The sequence below is a fragment of the Zophobas morio genome, unplaced genomic scaffold, assembly GCF_036711695.1.
Source record: "Zophobas morio isolate AGI-343-1 ecotype UQ-CSIRO unplaced genomic scaffold, CSIRO_AGI_Zmor_V1 ptg000023l, whole genome shotgun sequence".
Lineage (NCBI taxonomy): Eukaryota > Metazoa > Arthropoda > Insecta > Coleoptera > Tenebrionidae > Zophobas > Zophobas morio.
This window is the reverse complement of record NW_026972128.1, coordinates 10,364,640-10,384,555: the sequence shown is the minus strand read 5'-3', so window position 1 is coordinate 10,384,555 and position 19,916 is coordinate 10,364,640. Positions and strand designations below refer to the sequence as shown.

Below are 19,916 nucleotides of genomic sequence, written 5' to 3'. Positions count from 1 at the left end.
TAAGAGTACGCACTGATGATTTCTGCTTATTAGTGCCATCTGGGTAAGATGAAGTTATACCAGTGACGGCTCGTGCCAAAAAAACGTGGGTCGGCCAAACATGAGGATGACTCTAATTAGTAAACATTTTTTAGTTAATAAAATGTCATTGTCATTCGTTAAATCAGTTTTACGCCGTTTCGCAGATGGAGGAGCTATATCAGCAATTTTAAAGTAGCAATCTCTTCAACATTAGAATATATCTTTGAAAATAATGATCTTCATTTCGAATTCTTTTTAAAAATTTTGCTAACTCCTTAAAGTTGACTTGATTATCCGAACCACTTGTTCCGTCGTTACCTCGAAATGCCATTTCTTGTGTTGATAGAAAAATAATCATATTTATTAAATGTTTTACCATAATTCTGTTTTCTGGAACAGTTTCATTGTATTTATTTATATATGTATTCGTGTCTGGCACTATCCAACGAATTCGCGATATTGTGTTTTCCGAACAATTTCAATTTTAGAGTCAAATGAATATGCTCCTTAGAAATTTTGCGTTTGGCCAGTGCACGATGAACTTCTTTTAAATTATCACAACCACTAGAATTATAAGGGTTCTTGGATTCTGAAAATAATAAACAATACCAGAAAAATAATTTGTTACGTGTTTCGCTGCCAGCTAACGAAGGATATTTACAGTAGAGTGTTTTAGAAAATGCACGATTATGACCAGGCTTCGTTTGAATCAAATTGATAATTAACGTTGCTTCACAAAAACTTTATGGCCATAAGTTAGTTCTTTAAATTTATGTATTAATAAATAATTAACCAAGTCGCCATTCATGTCAACTATATTGCGAAAAGTGTCCATCGTGAGTTTTTATACGAATTAATATAAATATATTTAATTATTTACCAATTCAATCAAGCGCTTCGTACAACGTGCAACCAACACTGGTCAAAAATATTCATCGTTCGTTAATCTTCGGTTTACTAATCGTCCAAGTACGTTGGATTGCTACAACCGAGCCGGCCGGCCGACCGCGGTTGGAAACTACATGGGAATTCACGGACTATTTTATGTAAAATATTTTTTATTACAGGAGATGAATACAATTTCAACACTCTACAGTTAGGAATATACCGTATTAAGATATATGTGATCAACAGATTGCAGTATTGTTTGAATCATCCAATTTTACCCAACTAAATTAAATTATTAACGACTTTCTTAAATTTTGAAACTTTATGCTTGACATGCATAATTCTTTAATCAGTTTTTAATAATTTATGAAATAATGAAAAACTGTAAATATTGAAATGAATAAAATAAAAGAGCGATAAGTAGAAACGAGCGCGCCGCATCCACGGTGTCGTCTGCGTCTGCGGCAAAATCGGCCAGAGCGCTATCGGCCGATGTTGTGTGTTTCAATCTACGCCAGAATTGTAACTTAACGCAGCCATATACCCATCGGAAAGCATAAGCCGTAGCTCGTAGATTACTGTTGGTAATTTTTCAACGCATCGGCCGGCCGGGCCCGTGTCTATATAGGCATTTGACATAGTAAAATAGTTTCTCTCCGGGATGAATTTAAAACATTAAATTGTGTCTTCATTATTAGAAATTAATAGTAATTATTTTTATTTATTTATGTTTATTAATTTTTTAATTTTTAAAAATTATAGTATCAGTCTTTCAAAAATGCTAATAAAAAATTTGAATTTCCAAAAAAAAATTGTTTTCTTATTTCTCAAATTATTTGGTACGGCCTGGCCGACCCTGCCGTCCCTGACGAGCCGTCGCTGAGTTATACCATTCAGAATTTAATGCTAAACCTGAGATAAAGGTGCACAAGTGACCTGAATATAGTTTATCGTTTGGTCGTACTGACGATTTTATGTTCACACGTTGTGTGGATGTAATTTTTACCGCTCATAGTCTTAGTTTTTTGTAAGGTACGTACCAGTTCTTTTATTTTACAGTAATAATTTTCATTACCTGTAACTTTTAAGGTCTCGTTATACACTAACAGTTTTATACTTTCTATCCATCAAAAGCTTTTAACTTTGAAAACATTAGGTTATGTACAAATGTACAAGAGTGCGCAGCGAGGTATTGTATAAGAGTGCGCATTGCTTGCAATACGTAGTCTAATAGTCTTGGAGATACATATCATACGATAATGAATTATTTAACTCTACTACTTTGTACTGCTTCTCAAGTTGTGTGGTGGTGGTTATGGTGACCTTTTTTTTATTTTTACTTCCTGAGCGTGTTGTAATCGAGTCCGTCGACCGACTCTTTATTTTTACGTTTCCTCGTCTTTTCAAGACCCTTAGAGTACGAAGAAATACGTCTCCCGTTTTATGTGTAGTCTGTAGTCACTTATTCCCATTTATTTTCACCTTAGAAACAAATATTTTTTCATAAAATGTAATGCGTACTCATAAGCGTTCAAATGCGCACTCTTGTGCAATGAATTGTCTAAGAGTGCGCATTTACACATCTTGACAAAAATTGAAATTACTCTTAAAATATAGTGGTGTTGGGACGTACAATTAAATATATCTGATCTCTAAATATGTATATAACGAACCTATATCATAAAATTGGTCTATCCAAAAAAATTAAAAAGTTGTTGACAATTTTACACTAAGTGCGTACTCTTGTACACATTTACCCTATAGAAATCCACAAAAAGAAGGCGGCCAATAATTTTGCGTGTTACAGTACTGGCAAATTTTTTGGCTATTTTTTATTGTCTTCCCGTTACAGTAGGACTATTGAATTTAAATTTTTATCATTCGTTATCGAGTTTTCTTTATTTTCAAAATAAGTTTCCGTAAAAACACTAATGACGTCATAACTGGACCAAAAAACTGAAAAGACGAAATTGACTTGTCCGAGATTTTTGTCAAATTTCATACTTAAAATTTTTTTATTCCAGGTTTTACGGATACATTGTACTTTTTTTTTATTTTGTATTAGCGTTAATATAAATCCGGTGCCTAACAAAAGCTTTCTCTAACATTATGTTCTTATTTTGATAGTTATGAAAATGTAAATTATTCTATTAAGCGTTGTATACTGCAACAGTTGCTTTGTATTCAACTAAATTCAATAGGGGATTATTGTTATTCCACGCGAGCATAGCAGAGCATGAGATGCTCTCTGTTCGAGTATTAATAATAATAACAACTTGATTTTAATAGTAATATTTGTTTTACAAGTCACGTGAAACATTTAAATATGAAAGAATCGCTTTATGAGTGTTTAGTTTTTCTGAATTATGTTTCTCCTACCAGCTATTTCTGTTGTGCAAAACCATATCGTGCTACATTAAAGCAGTCGACATTTTTTTTTTGAATGACAAAGTAACGTAAAAAACTAAACAATTTTATCAAGCTGAAGTGGAACGAACTTGTTAAAATAAAGTCGTTGCTTTTTTAAGGTTCACCACTAACCTGAAACTGGTATTTACTAACTATGAGTACCACAATTACGTAATGATATATACAGACGAATATGATCTAGCCTTATCTCATCCCTACGAGATTCGCATGACCACTTCATAAGTACCGGTATATGTTACTCTGATCTAGTCTATTTGGTGCCTACCAGCTGATAATTATCCTCAAATTATTCACAAAACGAACAATATAAGATGTTTCCAGTTTCCAAGGAAATGATTTTTGAATCTGTATAATTGTTGGCTCATTTAAATTTAAAAATTTTAGGTTTTTAAAATAAACTGTCTGGTAATACACCAGTATCTTACAATAAGATAACCCAAACCAAAACTGTCTAATTTTACGTCGAGTTAAAGTCTCCATGGACATCTGTTAAGTATTTGGAACTTTAGTTTTTTGTGTTAAATCCTTTCATCCTCATTTTTACTGAGAGTTCAACAGTTTCAACAAAGTATTATCGTCCTATCTTGTTGAGGTGCGAAAGTTTGTTGTCTGTAATTTTATTGAGATATTAAAAATTCTAAATCGTTTATTCTGATTGTTATCATTAAATTATTCTCATTTAATTCGGTTTTCAGACGTAGTTTTAGTTTTCCTAGTTCCTATTGTTTAACTTGCGCTTTGGTTTCGGTGAGTTCGAAGTGAGAAGATTTGTGGAAGCCCACATACTTGTACATATCTCTTCGTCTTTATCCCTGTCCTTTGTTCTCTGTGTGTCGAAGATTAGGTCATGAACATCTCGTGTGGTCGCTTACATTTTATATTTGTCAAACTTAAGCACATATCGATGTCTGCAGAAAACCGTTCCGTTAGATTTAACAAGTTGGTCAAGTGGTTCTTTGTAGCGGCCTATTAAGTCGTTCATTTACGGCAACGAATTAATCTATTCTCAGTTCTACGCTGGTTTTTGATGAAAAGCATTATTGTTATTCCTGTGTCATCGATTATTAATATTATAAAGGCATTCCAGTCATTTTGGGGGGTGTAAAAAATTTTACATTTCCCTGCACGAGTGAAATTCTTGTAATAAAATTGATCTTTGGTGGAAAAAAAGCTGTAAAGAGCAAATGTACGTAATATCAAAAATATATTTATGTAGCAGGTGCTTTTTATATTCATGAGATGTTTGAAAACAATTTAAAAGGACTCGGCGAAATTAAATCGTCTACATTCGCGAGAGTGTCTTACAGTAAACATAAGCTTTGCAACGTGCTCGCCTGTTACCTTTTTCTTCTTAATTAGAAAAGTCTCGAAAGAAATGAGAAAATATGTTTGAATTATCCTCTTCTAAGAGTTTACTTTAATTCTGCGTGAAGTGAATGATGGCGTTGTCCTAACCCTGTCCTGTAACAATTTAGAAAATAGCCGCAACGTGGTAGTTTCACTAAGAAATTCTCAGCTCTCTTGTCATAACGGAAAGTTCAACGCGTACCCTCCCCTAACAATGCTAATTTTGTTGTCCTGGAATTCTTCAAGGACTCCGCCTTATTTACTCTAGAAATTATGCGAACATGATCAACTCTTCTTAATTGTTGTTGCGGTGAGGCTTGAAGTTAGATTCAGTGGAAATGACAGCAAAGTACTTAAAACGATTTGCGTCACGACTTTTAATCCGTATTCCATTTAGCACAATTAAATTAAGGAGAAAAATGAAGCAAGAGCAAAACCGAAAGCAATAAAGTCTTATTACTGGGGAGCGGCATAAAATTATTGTAACCATTTGACTGTGACGATATTTGAGATTATCTCAATTCAGGTCTTTATTGTCTGATGGAGATCAATAATTCATAAAGGTGTAAAATTGTTGGAAAAACTGCTCGTTTAAATTTTATTAAGTTCAACGAGTTAGTGTCATAAAAGTGTTTGTGTCTTTGGATTCGATGCCTAATATGATTGATAGCGGGCGTGTAATCAATCAATCAAAAGATATTTTAGCGAATAAGATTCAGAAATAGAGATAAATTTCTCGGGCGTTCAATTCTCGACCGTATTAGGACGAACGAATCTATAATTGTCTGGAAATAACATCGGGGGAAGGAAGATGTTTTTTGTATTATCTCTTAAACCATCCCAAATGTTTGTGCCAATAATTAGACTGTTTACAAGAACCTCATTTAGCTTCGGTTCTGAACAATGCAATTTTCCCTTTGACCTTTAGTGAAAAATGAACAGCATGAACCGAACGGACAGAAAATACAGGCTTGAGAAAACGTCTTTAGAAATTAAGGAAACACGGTTAATTTGACTGATCACCTAAAATTATAAAATCGAAGCCATGAAAAGTGTAATAAGGGCTTAACTTTTGGTTTACTCATTCGTAAAACTTGTTCAGAAAGGTTTTGGGAAATAAGTTACATTCCGATCATGAAACTGTCGACGTAATTGTAAATTGTATTTGTCGTAGCATAAAAAGCAGCATAAAGTTTTATTACATAATCCCAAGACAATTTCTATGTGGTTAGTTCAGAGTAATTTAAGGAGACTTTGGGTTTTCCTGGGGCACACAATATTGTTTTTTGTTAGAGTTGCTTGGATGTCTGTATTAATAATGAAGCAAAAACGTGTAGGAGCTTCGCAATTTGACAAACAGTGACAAAGTAAAGTTCAGACGACGATTTGTGAAAATAAAAATCTATATCTAGCAAATCAGTGAAAATGTACAGCTTTGTATCCGATTTTTGAACTAATTTTGGCTAATGTGCAACGTTTTAAGCAAAGTGAAAATAATTTTTAGTCAGTGTTATATTATATGTAATATATACTTTTTTTAATTATTGATTATTTGCCTTCTTTAAATTTGAAACAATTCACTGTATATTCGATAAACCTATAATGACATTGATTTAACTGAAATCGAAACAGATATTTTGAAGTTCTCGTGTTTCAAACGTCATTGAATACAGTAGCTACAATGTAGAAATAATTAAAAAATTATTGTTAATATATGATAATGACCGCATTAAATTTAAATTTCATGATGAATTTTTGTGTATTCGAAAAACATATAGAGTTACGACTAATTGTAGTAATTTCCAGGTTTGCGGAAATTCAAAGCGAAAATTAACAAACAATTAATTATTAACTTATTAATTAGAGAAACGCTAGAGCTAGTTTTCATTTTGTATGACATTTAAACTGACGCACAGCTTGTTGTAATTTTCTAATTATCGTGGTTCAGTTAGTAGTTTAAATTCGTTAATTAAAATATTTCGTTGTGTCGCGTGTGAAGCACATAATAACAATACTATGTAAAACTTGGCTACTTTAATTTTTAACTTATTTCATAATATTTATTACTTGTATAAAGGAAAAATATTTAACGAAGAATCTACAATATGAAATGAAGAGATTACGTAATAAAATTCGATAAGAAATTTGAAATAAATGAAGAACCATCGCTATAGAAAGGTGATTAGAATAATTATTTTCAACAATAGTCAGTTTACATGGCAATAAAGTTTTGAGCATTGCTGAAAAGGAATCTTAGCGTCGTATTTACCTAAATATTTGATTAGTAATCTACTGTATACTGAATATTATTTTTTACGAAAATATCGGTAGTTAGGAAAGTGAGAAATTCTTTTCCTAATGTTTCTAAAAAAATTACCTTGTAGATTCTTCCTCATTTTATATTCTGCTTTTTACACAAGTAGTAGCTTTGAAGGGATATTCATTAATTATTATTTGCGATGAAACATTCTCATTTTTAATTTTACAAAACATTTGGAAACTTTTAATGGAATGAAAAATTAAATGAATAAAAAAAACTTATCATGTTCTGTATTATCTATATGGCTTTTATTATTGTTTAAAATTTGAAAGTAAAGTGTAGCAGATGTTTCTGCACTCTGTACTTTGATTTCTGGATGAAAAATGTGTGATACTGGTGACTTATAGTCAAGGGTCAAAAATAGTAAAAATATACAGGGTTGCTAAAAACTATGGATACAGCTAAATATTTACAGAACGGTTTTACAAAACTTATTGAAATTTGGATACAGGTAAAAGTATTTAAACTCTATCCTATGAAATAATATTGAAATTTTTATCAACATTTTTTTTGGAGATACAAGACCATCTTGATTTTTTAAATAGTACCAGGGGTCAAATTTAATATTTTTGAAAAAAAGCATTTGCCTATCTTTATTTGCACTAAAAATAAAAAAAAACATTAAAATAATACAATTTGGAAAATGTGAAATTTATTTGACACAGGAAATGTTGTCCTTATCTGGCATAAGTTCTTTACCATTTGTGCGTTTATAGAAAAATTAAATAAAAGTTAATAATAATTGTAAAAATAACACATTTAACCCAACTAAAACAAATTGTATTATTTTAATATATATTTTTTTTATCTTCAAGTTGAACTTGTATCTCTAAAACAAATGTTGATTAAATTTTGAACAATATTTCGGAGGGAATAATTCAAATAATTTTACTTGTGTACCAAATTTCAATGAGTTCTGATGGAAATATTTAGCTGTATCCATACTTTTTAGCAATCCTGTATAAGCAGTTAATTTAAAGTATCCAAAATATCTAAAACTAGTATAATAAAGCAAAGCTTCGTTCAAATGGGAGGTAAGCCGTGATGAGAATATTAAAGCTGTCATCTAAACGGTTCATATATTACATAGCATAATTCTGTCTTCATTCCAAATGAAAAGACTCGAAGTCTGGAGTCTATTTAGAAAAATTGAAAGTAACTTTAAAATTTACGAGTTAAGCACACATGCAAAAATATGGCAGACATTTTATAATGTTTGTATATTCCGACGCCGTAAGTGGAGTTGGCAAAGGCAAAGAAATGAAAAAAGTATAATTTACGTGTACAGAATAATATATTTCGGTGAAATTGCTTGTAGTTATCAGGAAGATGTTTTTTTCAGATTCTATTCCACATCTTGTTTGTGATTTGACAGTTAATAAAAATATAAAAGATTTAAACTAATGGTAATATCATGGTAAGATCTTGCTTAAAACAGATATTTGTGTGTCAAGGCCATAAAGTAGAACTTTTTCGGTCGATGTGAAGTTTGAGGTCGAGGCGTAGCCGAGGCTTACACATCAGATGAGACTGAAAGAGTTTTCTTTGCCCGAAATACATACTTACAACGTTCTTAGACGAACATACACAAAAAGTTCTGCAGATTTGATAAAAACTAAAGTGCTACTAAGAAAAAAATTGGTACCGTCATGTTTGATATCGACATTCAGTAAAGGTGGAGTTCACACAAAAGCGCTTTTGGCTTTTTTATTTACAAAAATGTCTAAAAAAGTAATTTTGACATTTCAGTACGAAAAAGTGACGTGATTGAGGACGTAAAACGATTTGTAATCGTCGTTTAAAAAGTAATTAAGGTGATAGTGATAAGGCGTTAATAAAAAACAAGAGACAGCAATAAGAAACTCAGGCATACGTAAAGTAAAACTTAAATAAAGTTTTTGTATGCTACATATTTTTAAACAATTTGTTATTAATCGACTCCAACGCTTCGTCTAAGTTATCCTTTTCGAATTAATGTCCTTAATGTTGACTAAGTTCATTGTTGCTATCTTTTCAAAATTCCTTTTTTTTTTCTTCTGGGATTAATTGTTTTCAAAATTGCGTTGCTTTTTCCATTATACTTCCCGCACTTTTAATGAAATTTTTAATCATCTCTGTAATGAGGGAAACACCTCTGAGCATCTTTAACCAAGCATATAATCCAATCTTTGCTAAAATTCATTGCAGACTTTACATTTTTTACTTCGTAGAATTTTGCTCTGCTGTTTTTGATTGATAAACTCTGCCGTCCGAAGATAATGCAAATAAAAGTACATATTTCCAAAGTAAACTCCATGACATTCGGGTAAAATGAAAAGTCATATTCCCGAATGTGGTTGAATTGTTATCTCAAATAATGAACCTGTGAATTAAAACAAACAAAAACGGTCTCATTTTATTTATCTTCGGGCGTACATTTTCATTACTGCCCATCGTTTTGCATTTAATATTCTTGCAGATCCACACCCTCTAAAAAAACAAGCATGCAATATTAATTTGATGTATGCCACCAGCTCGATAGTGTATTTTAAAGTTTCGCATTCGAACACGATAAATCCTGAATTAGTGAGGTGACACCTCGTCAATTAAGCGCTTTCACGGTAAATTTGGCTTATTATCGATAATATCGATGTTATCGTTTTTGGCAAGAGCTTCGCCAGAATCAGATGTGTCAACATTAAAATTGCGAAGAGACTTACGAATCAGTAAAGAAAATCCAGTCTGCCGGTTGGCACGGTGCCATGCTAACACAAAAAAGGCAGACCTAAAATACTGTGACTTCTGAATAGGACACAAAGAAACGAGAATGCTGCTATTTAGAACGGGGAGTGCGCGTTGAACAAGTATAAATTTTACCCAAAATTTTAATTTTTCTTGTTTGCGCTCTTGATTAATGTCCTCGAGGGATTAAGAGCTAACGTTTATAATTCGTTATCAAGAATTCTATGTAATTGAGCAAACAGTTTTGCGCTATGTAATTTATGCAGCGTATTTCAAAGACTGCGGATTTATGCATCGAGAGTTTCCGACATCAGGCATATGTGGAACATCTAGGTACAGAAATGCCAGCGACTACAAATGCGAGTATTAAGCTGAAATGACAACCGGAAAGTAGCACACAATCACTTTTAGAAGCGACGACTGCGAAATTAGCGGACAAAACGCGGCTAAATCTGGCGCAAACGAGAATAAAAGGGTAAATGAGAGTTTCACCCGAATTTCCTTTGATGTACCATACCAGCAGAACGATTCTACATTTTATTTTGTCGCAGAGTCGAGATTGCGGATGCACTTCCGGTCACGGCATTATTTGCGAACTCCGAATCGGTGCACTTTTTGATGGGCACTAGCGCAAATCCCGGGTGAAGAACGTGCGAGAAGAGCAACGAAAGCTCGTGCAGTGCGCGAGCTTTCTGAAGCTGCAACGTACACTGCGGTCTGCTGTTGCTGTTGCTACTGCTGCTGTAGGCGTGGTGGTTGTGCTTCGTCTACATTGCGGTACATGCGAACTAAACACGCCGTCGATGCACATTCCTAGGTTTAAACAACACCTAGGAGACCCCCGAATGCGGACACATAAACTGCCCTAATTGCAGATTGAAAGAAATTTCGAAATTTTCCGAACAAGTTAGGATAAAGCGAGCAATAGGCACGGGGTTCTTGTAATTTGCTAACGGACGAAATTGATAGCTCGAGGGGCTTCGAATAATTGGTAAATTACAGATTTAATAACGTGAGAATTTATTGTTCCAGAAGCAGGGTGATGTAAAGAATTATTTATTGGGTTGTACTTCAGGAAGTAGCTGCGTGTTTGAGGAATTTGCCAAGTTTTGCGGTTGAGTTCAAGTGTAATATACAAGCCTAATTGTTTGATAACTTTTCTCGGCATTGTTCCAAGTACTCTCATTTCCTTAATAAAGTTGTTAGCATGGTTTTAAAGCCTACTTATCCATCTAATTATGAGTGTGATTTACGAAACATCACATGAAGTTAGTGACTTTTTGTCACTAAGCACCTCTGGGGAACGAATTTAGTAAAACTTGTAGAAATTAAAGTTGTGTAACTTTATGAAGAGTAATATTTAGTTTACGAAAAAATTAATTTTGAAACCAATTTCCGACTATTTTTAAAAAACGAATTAAAAAAATAATGTTTATATTTTCTCACTTGCAACTGCTTGATATTTTAAGAAGAAATGAAGGCTTCTAAACTTCACCAATCAACTTTTCATTTTTTATGTAAATGAAATAGTTTTTTAATTTACTTAAAAGAAAAGTTATAATTTTAAATAAATATCTGCTGATTGTTTAAACTACTGTTTAAACTTTTTGGGTTAAAAATATTTTAATACGTTATCGATGCCTAAGAAATGATCCTGTTATACTTTTGTGCCTCATCAGACTGGTTAAGTATAGTGCACCAACGAAAATTGTTGTTTTTACGACATGCAGCTTATTAGATGCAACTTTATCCCAAACTTAAATAGCGGTTCTTTGTTGTAATTGGTTTGTACGCTTCCGCTAAACAGGGCCGGCTTATCTTTAACGGTATTAGTTCGAAATGTTCTTGCTTCGTAGACGAGGGATTTGGAAAAGTCACAATCATAAAACCACTATTTTTGTCGAACTTCATTTTTTTGTACGTTTTGTTGGTTGCAGAAAGTTTGGTGCTATACATAAATGTTTCAGAAGCAATGTGTCTTTGGGAGATAAATAGTACAATATAATGAAAAATATTATTATTATTATTAGTTATTATTATTATTAGTTAAATCTTTCCCAACGGGGTAATCCCAATTAAAGGGAAAGAGAAACAAAAAAAAACCAAACGATTAGAGAAGAAATGTGCAAATAATTATGTAATAAAAATAATGTAATTTTAGATGAAAGAATATATTGAAAACAAAAATCAAAACCCAGGAATATGTCAACTTTTAGGGAACAACTGCAGAAACATTGCCCCTACAGATAACTTAAACAGTAAAATATGATTTACGGATAGACATATAGCGTGTAATCAGAAATGACTGAGTCTGTTGACAATCCTGGATTTTTAATTGAAATTGGTATCATGATGTTTTCTATAATTTCCGGTTGTCAGATGTCAAGATTGACAGACTCTAATACATATATCCAAAACATAACTTAAATTTGTCTCACGCCACAGTTGATATATCTGTCACACAATTACTTCCGTTATGCCAACAAAAGCGCAAGAAAAGTTAATATTTTTGTTTGAAAAGTACTGCCAACAGATTCAGATATTTTTGATCACACGGTTGTATAAAATCTACGTTCCCAAACACAAAATATCTTAGAATAATCGAGGAACAAGTTAATAGTCTTCGGCCCTCATCGAATCTTGTAAACGATATCGTTGATCCTCGTCACGACGGTATATGGACCTTCCCAATCTGGCGACAAGTTCTAATAACGACCTTTCTTTTTTCGAGGGTTATGAAGCCACACCAAATCCCCTGCCTGGAATCCTATTGAATCACCCTTAAGATGGTAGCGTAACTTTATTTCTATCGCTTGCCACCTTAGTCTTGCGGGGCACCATCGCATGGACCCCTCAAAAGTTTCTCCTTCAAGTCATCGACATAATCTTTCATCTGTTGTGGTTCTTCATTTCAAAAGGTGAACAGTATATCACAAGGTAGACGAAGCTCTGTTCCAAAAACTATGCGCGTCGGTATTTGACAGCTCAATATGTATATCTGATGCTTAGCCACCACCTTCGAAAAATGTTACGATTGAACTGTTCTACCATTCCATCTGTCCGTGTCTTCCGTATTCTGAGTACCACAGTAACCGTTTGGAATAGGTTTAATTCAAAGTAGTGCCTTTTGTTCGGTGTGACATAAGGTCTAGACCATTTGTGGCGTAATCACTGACAACCATTACAGACGTGTTCGCGTTCTCGATCCACTATATTCATTGCAATTCTTTCCCAAACGTTGGATTGTTGCTCTCGACTTTAGAAAACCTCTGATGGCCAAAACCACCAACTTCATGGTTTTCTATCTGAGCTTTCCCAGTCCCGTTTCATCCCACTTCTGACACCAGTGTTGGGATGTACAGCGAATAATTTTCTTGTTTTCATAATGTGCTCGTATTCAAGATTCGGCTTAACTTGACTGACTCATTTCGGAAGGTGGTCTCTTTTAGAACGACCCGACTGTGACTGGTCATGGGCGGTGCATGGAGATGGTCCATGGGTTACTTCTCATAGTATTTCCATATATTGAAAAATTCTGTTTTTAAAAAGTTGTCTAAAAATCCACAAACATTCTGAGATGTAGATATCGACGGGTTGATATAGCGTGTTTATGGTCCTGGGGCAAGATTTTAGAAATATTAATTTTGAAATTCATTTTTTTTAATCCTAAAAATTGCTATATTTCAATGGGTGATTCTGGCAAAATGGTAGGAGATATCCAAGAAATAAAACCGAAAATAACTTCTCGAGGTCAAAATCTACAAGAAAATGTCCTTCAGTACTTGCGAAGGTGGTCGAAAAAGGGTCTAAATGTCCATTAATTAAAAATGTTTTGAAAGAGTTGCCTAACAATCCACACAAAATTCAGGGATATACAGGCTGATGAAGAAATAACGTATGTGCTCGATGGCACGTTGTTAAGATGGCTTTGAAAAACCCGAAAGAAATGGTTAAAAAAATCCCTGCACCAAACTTTTGAAAATATTGAACGTCAAAGTTGAAGAATTAACTTCGTAATTTTGTTGTTTTAATGAACTGATTTTCTAATAGATAGTTAAACAATTAGTTATCAATAATTTAATAATAATTTGCTAGAATATAATTCACGATGTCATTTTTTACTGTTGATAGATGTTATTTTTGACAGTCTTTACCGAAATTTTTGATTTTCAATTAAATTCACATAACATGTCAGAATTACGACGTTAATTCTTAAATTTTGAAGTTTAATACACTGCCAGAGAAAAAAAACCGGACAGTTGAATTTTTATGAGTACCTGCAATCGGTCGAACTTTTGAAAAAAACCAAAACATTAATGTATTCATTAACAGAAAATATAACTTTATTTTAAAACATGGGGAAACAGAAAAAAAGTAAAGACAACCGTAACACTAAACATTAGAACAAAGTTACAAATATTCAAGTGTCCAGGTACCATTGAGCAAATACCTCATTTTCATCACCCTGTAGATAATTTAAATTTTAAAAATTGTGGAAATATTATATTTAAACTTCATTTTTTTTTATCAAAAAACCTACTATATTTCAAACGGCGATCCTGGCAAAATGGTCGAAGTCATCAAAGAAATGAGGCCGAAAGTAAGTTTTCGATATCGAAATCTACAAGAAAACATCCTTAAATAGTTTCTAACCCTTAGGAGTATTAAAAAAAAGCTCCAATCAGGTCAGATTAAGATGGTCAAACACAAGAAGTATTGAAAAATTTTGCTTTTAAACAGTTACCTAAAATCCACAAATATTAGTTCTGGAATATATACATATATACATATCGACGTGCTGATTCGAAAAATATACCGTGTTTATGGTTCCGAGCAAAATTCAGTATCGAATTTATTTGTTTTTCTAAATTATAAGTATAAATTACCCTATTTCAGTCGGCGATTTTAGAAAAATAGTAAGAGTCATTGAAGAAATAACACCAAAAGTAACTTCTGAAGGTCGAAATCTACAAGACAATGTCTTGAGGTAAGTTTCGAAGATGGCCGAGAAGGTTGAAATTTTTTTAAGCGAAGAGATCTTGGGGCATTCCATTCAGTAAATCAAAACAAAAACATCACTAAAACTAGACAGTTTCAGATTTTTACTTCCTGAGCATAAGCAAAGGAAGTATTGTAATCGAGTTCGTCGGCCAACTCTCTACTTTTACGTTTTCTCAACCTTTCATGACTCCTAGAAGACGAAGAAATAGGTCTCCCGTTTCCATCTGTCTATCCGTCCGCCGTCCCGGATTTTTATCAAGATTGTACGTAGCAAGTGGGTCTTAAATTGTATAAAATAACATAGTCCTACACATCTAGTTTATGAAGTAGTGTTGAATTTTTACCCAAAACGTCCAGATTTTTGGAAAAAAAATCAAAATTATAAAACATTTTGCAATTTAATTTTGAATATGGAAAACCGAATGCGCTGAAATCTTGCAGATGTTTTAAAGTTATGATTAGCATGATAAATAAATAAATAAATAAATAAATAAATAAATAAATAAATAAATAAATAAATAAATAAATAAATAAATAAATAAATAAATAAATAAATAAATAAATAAATAAATAAATAAATAAATAAATAAATAAATAAATAAATAAATAAATAAATAAATAAATAAATAAATAAATAAATAAATAAATAAATAAATAAATAAATAAATAAATAAATAAACTTTATTCACCTTTATATTTACAAAATGAACTGAAATAATTAGGTTAGTCAATTTTTGAGTTTAACAAAATAGCAAATTATAACTTTAATTACACATACATAGCCATATAATTTGAACAGAATTATTACACATGAATAAATTCGTTAACACTATAAAAACATTTGTCAACTAGAAAATTTTTCACCATCCTTTTGAATATGCTAATGTTATCAATGCGTTTAAATTTTAAGTCTAGTTTGTTATATAGCTGTACACCTAGATAGTTTGGATGTTTTTGTGTTACATTAATATGAATTTTTAATCAAAATATATTTGCTTATCTCTTTCAAAAAAATGGATGACGTCAGCTCAAAATTTTGCCGTGTAAATCCTATCTAGATTGTTCATTCATATTTTTTGAATTTGCTTATACAGGTGTCTTAAAAAATTTTTGAATGCGTAAATTTATTTTATTGATTTAATTAGGAACTGCAAAACCGAATGTTTTGAAATCTTGGAGACGTTTTGAAGTTATTGTAAGCATGGAAAATTTTTAAGTCAAATGTATCTGTTTATCAACTCCAAAAAATTGATAACGTCATCTGAAAATTTTGCCGAATAAATTTTACTTAAACTGTGCAAAATATGATCAGTCTATACTTGTAACTTATCATTGCATTCATATTGTTTAAATTTGCTTATACAGAGTGAAGAACGAGGTAACTCCAAAATTTGAAATTTTACAGGAGAAGGAAAAATCTCTTTTATGGTTTGAAAGTTGATAATTCTATACTTTTTATATTTTGGTATTAATTCTTAACCATAAATACAAATTTAGGAATATGGGTAATTTTTGTAGCAACAGCGAGTTTAAAAATATAAAAAAAATAAAAATAGAGATACCTGGTTACTGCACAAGCACAAGAAATAAAAAAGTTGATACGTTGTGCTGAAAACATCTTTATTTTTACTTCCCGAGCGTAACCAAAGGAAGTATTGTAATCGAGTCCGTCGGCCGACTCTCTACTTTTGCATTTTCTCGACCTATCATGACCCTTAGAGCTCAAAGAAATGGGTCTCCCGTTTTCGTCTGTCTGACCGTCTGTCCGTCTGTCCGTCCGTCTGTCCGTCCGCTGTCCGTCTGTCTGTCCGTCTCTCTGCCGTCCCGGATTTTTATTACACAGATAATCTCCGGAAAATACTGGGCCGATTGTTGTCAAATTTTGTAATTATATTAGGAATATCATGTACATGGTAAACCGCTAACCAAAATTTACCTAATCATCCCCACCAATAATACGATGACGTCACTTCAAAATTGTACATAGTAAATGGGTTTTAAATTGTATAAAATAACATAGTCCTACACATGTAGTTTACGACTCCGTATTGGGTTTTTACTCGAAACGTCCAGATTTTTGGAAAAAAAAACAACAAAATTATGCAATTTAATTTTGAATCTGCAAAACCGAAAGCTTTGAAATCTTGCAGGTGGTTTACGGTTATGATAAGTATGATAAATTTTTAATTAAAATATATTTATTATCCCCTCCAAAAAATTGATGACGTCAGCTCAAAAGTTTGACGAATAAATCCTATCTAAAATGTAATGAGTATGATGAGTCTGTACTTGTGATTTATCATTCCATTCATATTTTTTGGATTTGCTTTACAGGTCGCCCAAAAAAATTAATGAATGACTCAGTTATTTTATTGATTAAATAAGGAATAGCTCACTCGACTTTCGCGAAAATTTGGAGATACAACACTGTTATTATTAGTATAACATTGCACCAACCCAATTTGATAGACACAAAATTTTGTAAAGTAAAAACTCGTTTGAAACATAGGCGTAGCATGCTTGTTTATATTTACTTTAACATTACAGACGTGCATTTGTTTTGTTGCGCTGACTAGGTTCCGTGAATATGGTATAGACAAGTTATAATCAACCAATTGTGAATTACACCATCAAAAATTAAAATAAAATCGAACGTTTTTTTATTATATAAATAAGCGGAAGTCGAAGCGATATAAAAGTCTGGACGGCCATCGGTATTGTTTGCAGCTTCTTCGTTCGACTCTCACGTGTACAATCTCAACAAGTGTTACCGATTGTTGTCTTAAATTAAGAATGCTTATTCATAAACGATTTTCAGTCGCCTCTGCTAATACACGCGACATACGTGAGTAAACTGTTTTGTTGTTTTATTGATTATAAATCAATATTCAAGACCACCCAATTCATTTTCCCGAAAATTTGGGAATACAGTACTTTTATTTTTAGTACTCCCTCTTGCCGAAAATATGGTACTCTCGCAGAATTTAAAAAATAAGAGATTTTAGAAACAATAATTAAATTAAATTAATTATTTATTATAATAAACAATAATAATATGTTATAATAATCTAATTTATTTATTTATTTAATTTTAAGTATAAAATTCCTCATCTTAATAAATCAAACTTCGTCGTGAGGGAAGGTTACCAACGAGATTGGTATGTTCTCAAGTAGCTCTAAATAAAGTCCCATTGTATATAATATGAAATGTATTGTTGTTATAATAGTATTATTAAATAAAGTTATAAATGTATACCATAATTTCGGACAAAAATAAATTTAAAATATATAGGAGTACTATATAACCATATTTTTGGACGGAGGGAGTATTACACTGCATCTATCCAAACTAACCTACGTGTCCTTGCAAAAATGTTGATGACGTCATCGTATTTTTTTTTTAAATACCGCGTTACAAAAATGCAATGAGAAAAAAACATAATAAGCATGGAGTCGTGACGTTTCCGACAGCGAGGGAAGTACTGTCTAAACTCTTTAGACCAATTTTTTGTAATCAAAATGGAATATAAATTTCTTCAAAATTTCAAAACTTGCACATTCCTGACATTTTCACCATACAGCACGTTAGGCATTTTCTAAAAGTCATAATAAGAAACACGATATTTAGAAATGGTAAATGCTTTCTTTTCTGTGGAAACCGTTTTACGAAATTTACTTAGAATAGACTTTTAAAGTCTAAAATAATATTATTACACAGTACGATGCGGGTTGATATTTCCATGCCGAATAAATTCTACCCAAAATGTGCAAAATACGAGTTTTTACTTGTGATTTAACATTGCATTCATATTTTTTAGATTTGTTTAAACAAGTGGCTCAAAAAAATTAATGAATGAGTAAATTTATTTTATTGATTAAATCAGGAACGGCTCACTCCATTTTCTGAGAAAATTTTGGAAATACAATACTATTATTTTTAGTATTATACACTGCACCAATCCAAGTGTATATAGGTGTCCTTGCAAAAATGTTTATGACGTCGTTACAAAATTGTGTAAAGAAAAAACTCAACTCGAAAATGCTGGATATGTTTCATTGTAGTTCAGGATCGAGGGAAGTTGTGTCGAAACAACTTTCGACCAATTTTTTTTTATTGTTAAGAAAACATTCCATCCATCTTATTTACCCTTTAACTGTTGTTATAAAATTTGAATTTCATCGTAAGTAAATTTCAGGGAATTTACATCTACTTTTCTGAGTTATCCAAAAATTATGATATTCATTAAAACAAATAAAAGGTTTAAAATAAGTTAACGGCTAGTAAAAATGAAACGAATATTTTTTAATGGTTAAGGTGGAATATTTTGCCAAATTTATGAATACGATGAACTGTAGGTCTACTAATATTTCAATAACTCCGTAGGTTGTAGTGATTTTAACAATAGCTAGTGCATGTTGAAAAAATGAACATCGTTAATCGTCAATATTCCCACTACAAATAGTAAAACCTCACCGTAGTTACTAGCAACGACGTGTGGGAATGCGTGATTTATACCGCAAATACCATGGTCTTCGTCCGTTCCATACTAAGCATCGTCGACTTTTTATTCTACAAAGCCAATTGAGACATACGCCTCTGGGAAAATACCGATTAGGATGGCCACTTTTTTTAATTTACCCACTGCAAACTTATACACCGGTCACTGTCTACGTAGATCTTCTGCAACTCTTTAAGCAGATGCTGATGCAAACTGTTACAAGTGACAAGGGCCAACTGTTAATCTAACTTCTAATAAGGATTCTGTTTCTTTCTGATATTCCTCTAATTGACTTTAATAATTAATCGTTTACTGCTAATAGTAATGAATTGTTGAGTTTGGAACTTTATTAAAAAAAGAGGACACAATGAAAAGTCCTTAGGGAAATTCTTTAAATATTATTTCTGTAGGGACCAATGCTTAGTTTCTGTTCCAGTTCTGGTATTTTAGAAGGCACGTATTCTCCCGGTCGAGTAAAAAGTATTTTTTCAGTTAAGTACCCGTATTAAAGAGTAAGGCTTGTTCTAACACCACACATATGAAATAAATTATGGCCGTAATGTTCACTGCATAGCTAAATTTTCATTAAAACGCGCTCCCGCAACTGAGACAAAATTAAAAACCTTTGTATATCTTCATTTTGTATTTTATTATGTTAGTTAGCGTGTGGCTGTTAATTAGTCAGAACT

At 32.1% G+C, this 19,916-nt stretch overlaps 1 protein-coding gene across 6 annotated transcripts in view; it reads right to left on the bottom strand.

Annotated features, from left to right (window-relative positions):
• The window catches only part of LOC135134683 (uncharacterized protein), a 120,419-nt gene that overhangs the window by 31,599 nt on the left and 68,904 nt on the right, over nt 1–19,916 (bottom strand). For 2 of the 6 annotated variants that reach the window (XM_064063444.1, XM_064063446.1), the window contains exon 1: nt 10,220–10,448. The exons of 2 other annotated variants lie outside the window; for them this stretch is intronic. The gene's annotated coding sequence lies outside the window, so the exon portion shown is untranslated. Of the gene's footprint in view, nt 1–10,219; nt 10,449–19,916 lie in introns of those variants that run through there. 2 more of the 6 variants (XM_064063445.1, XM_064063448.1) reach the window with 2 other exon arrangements.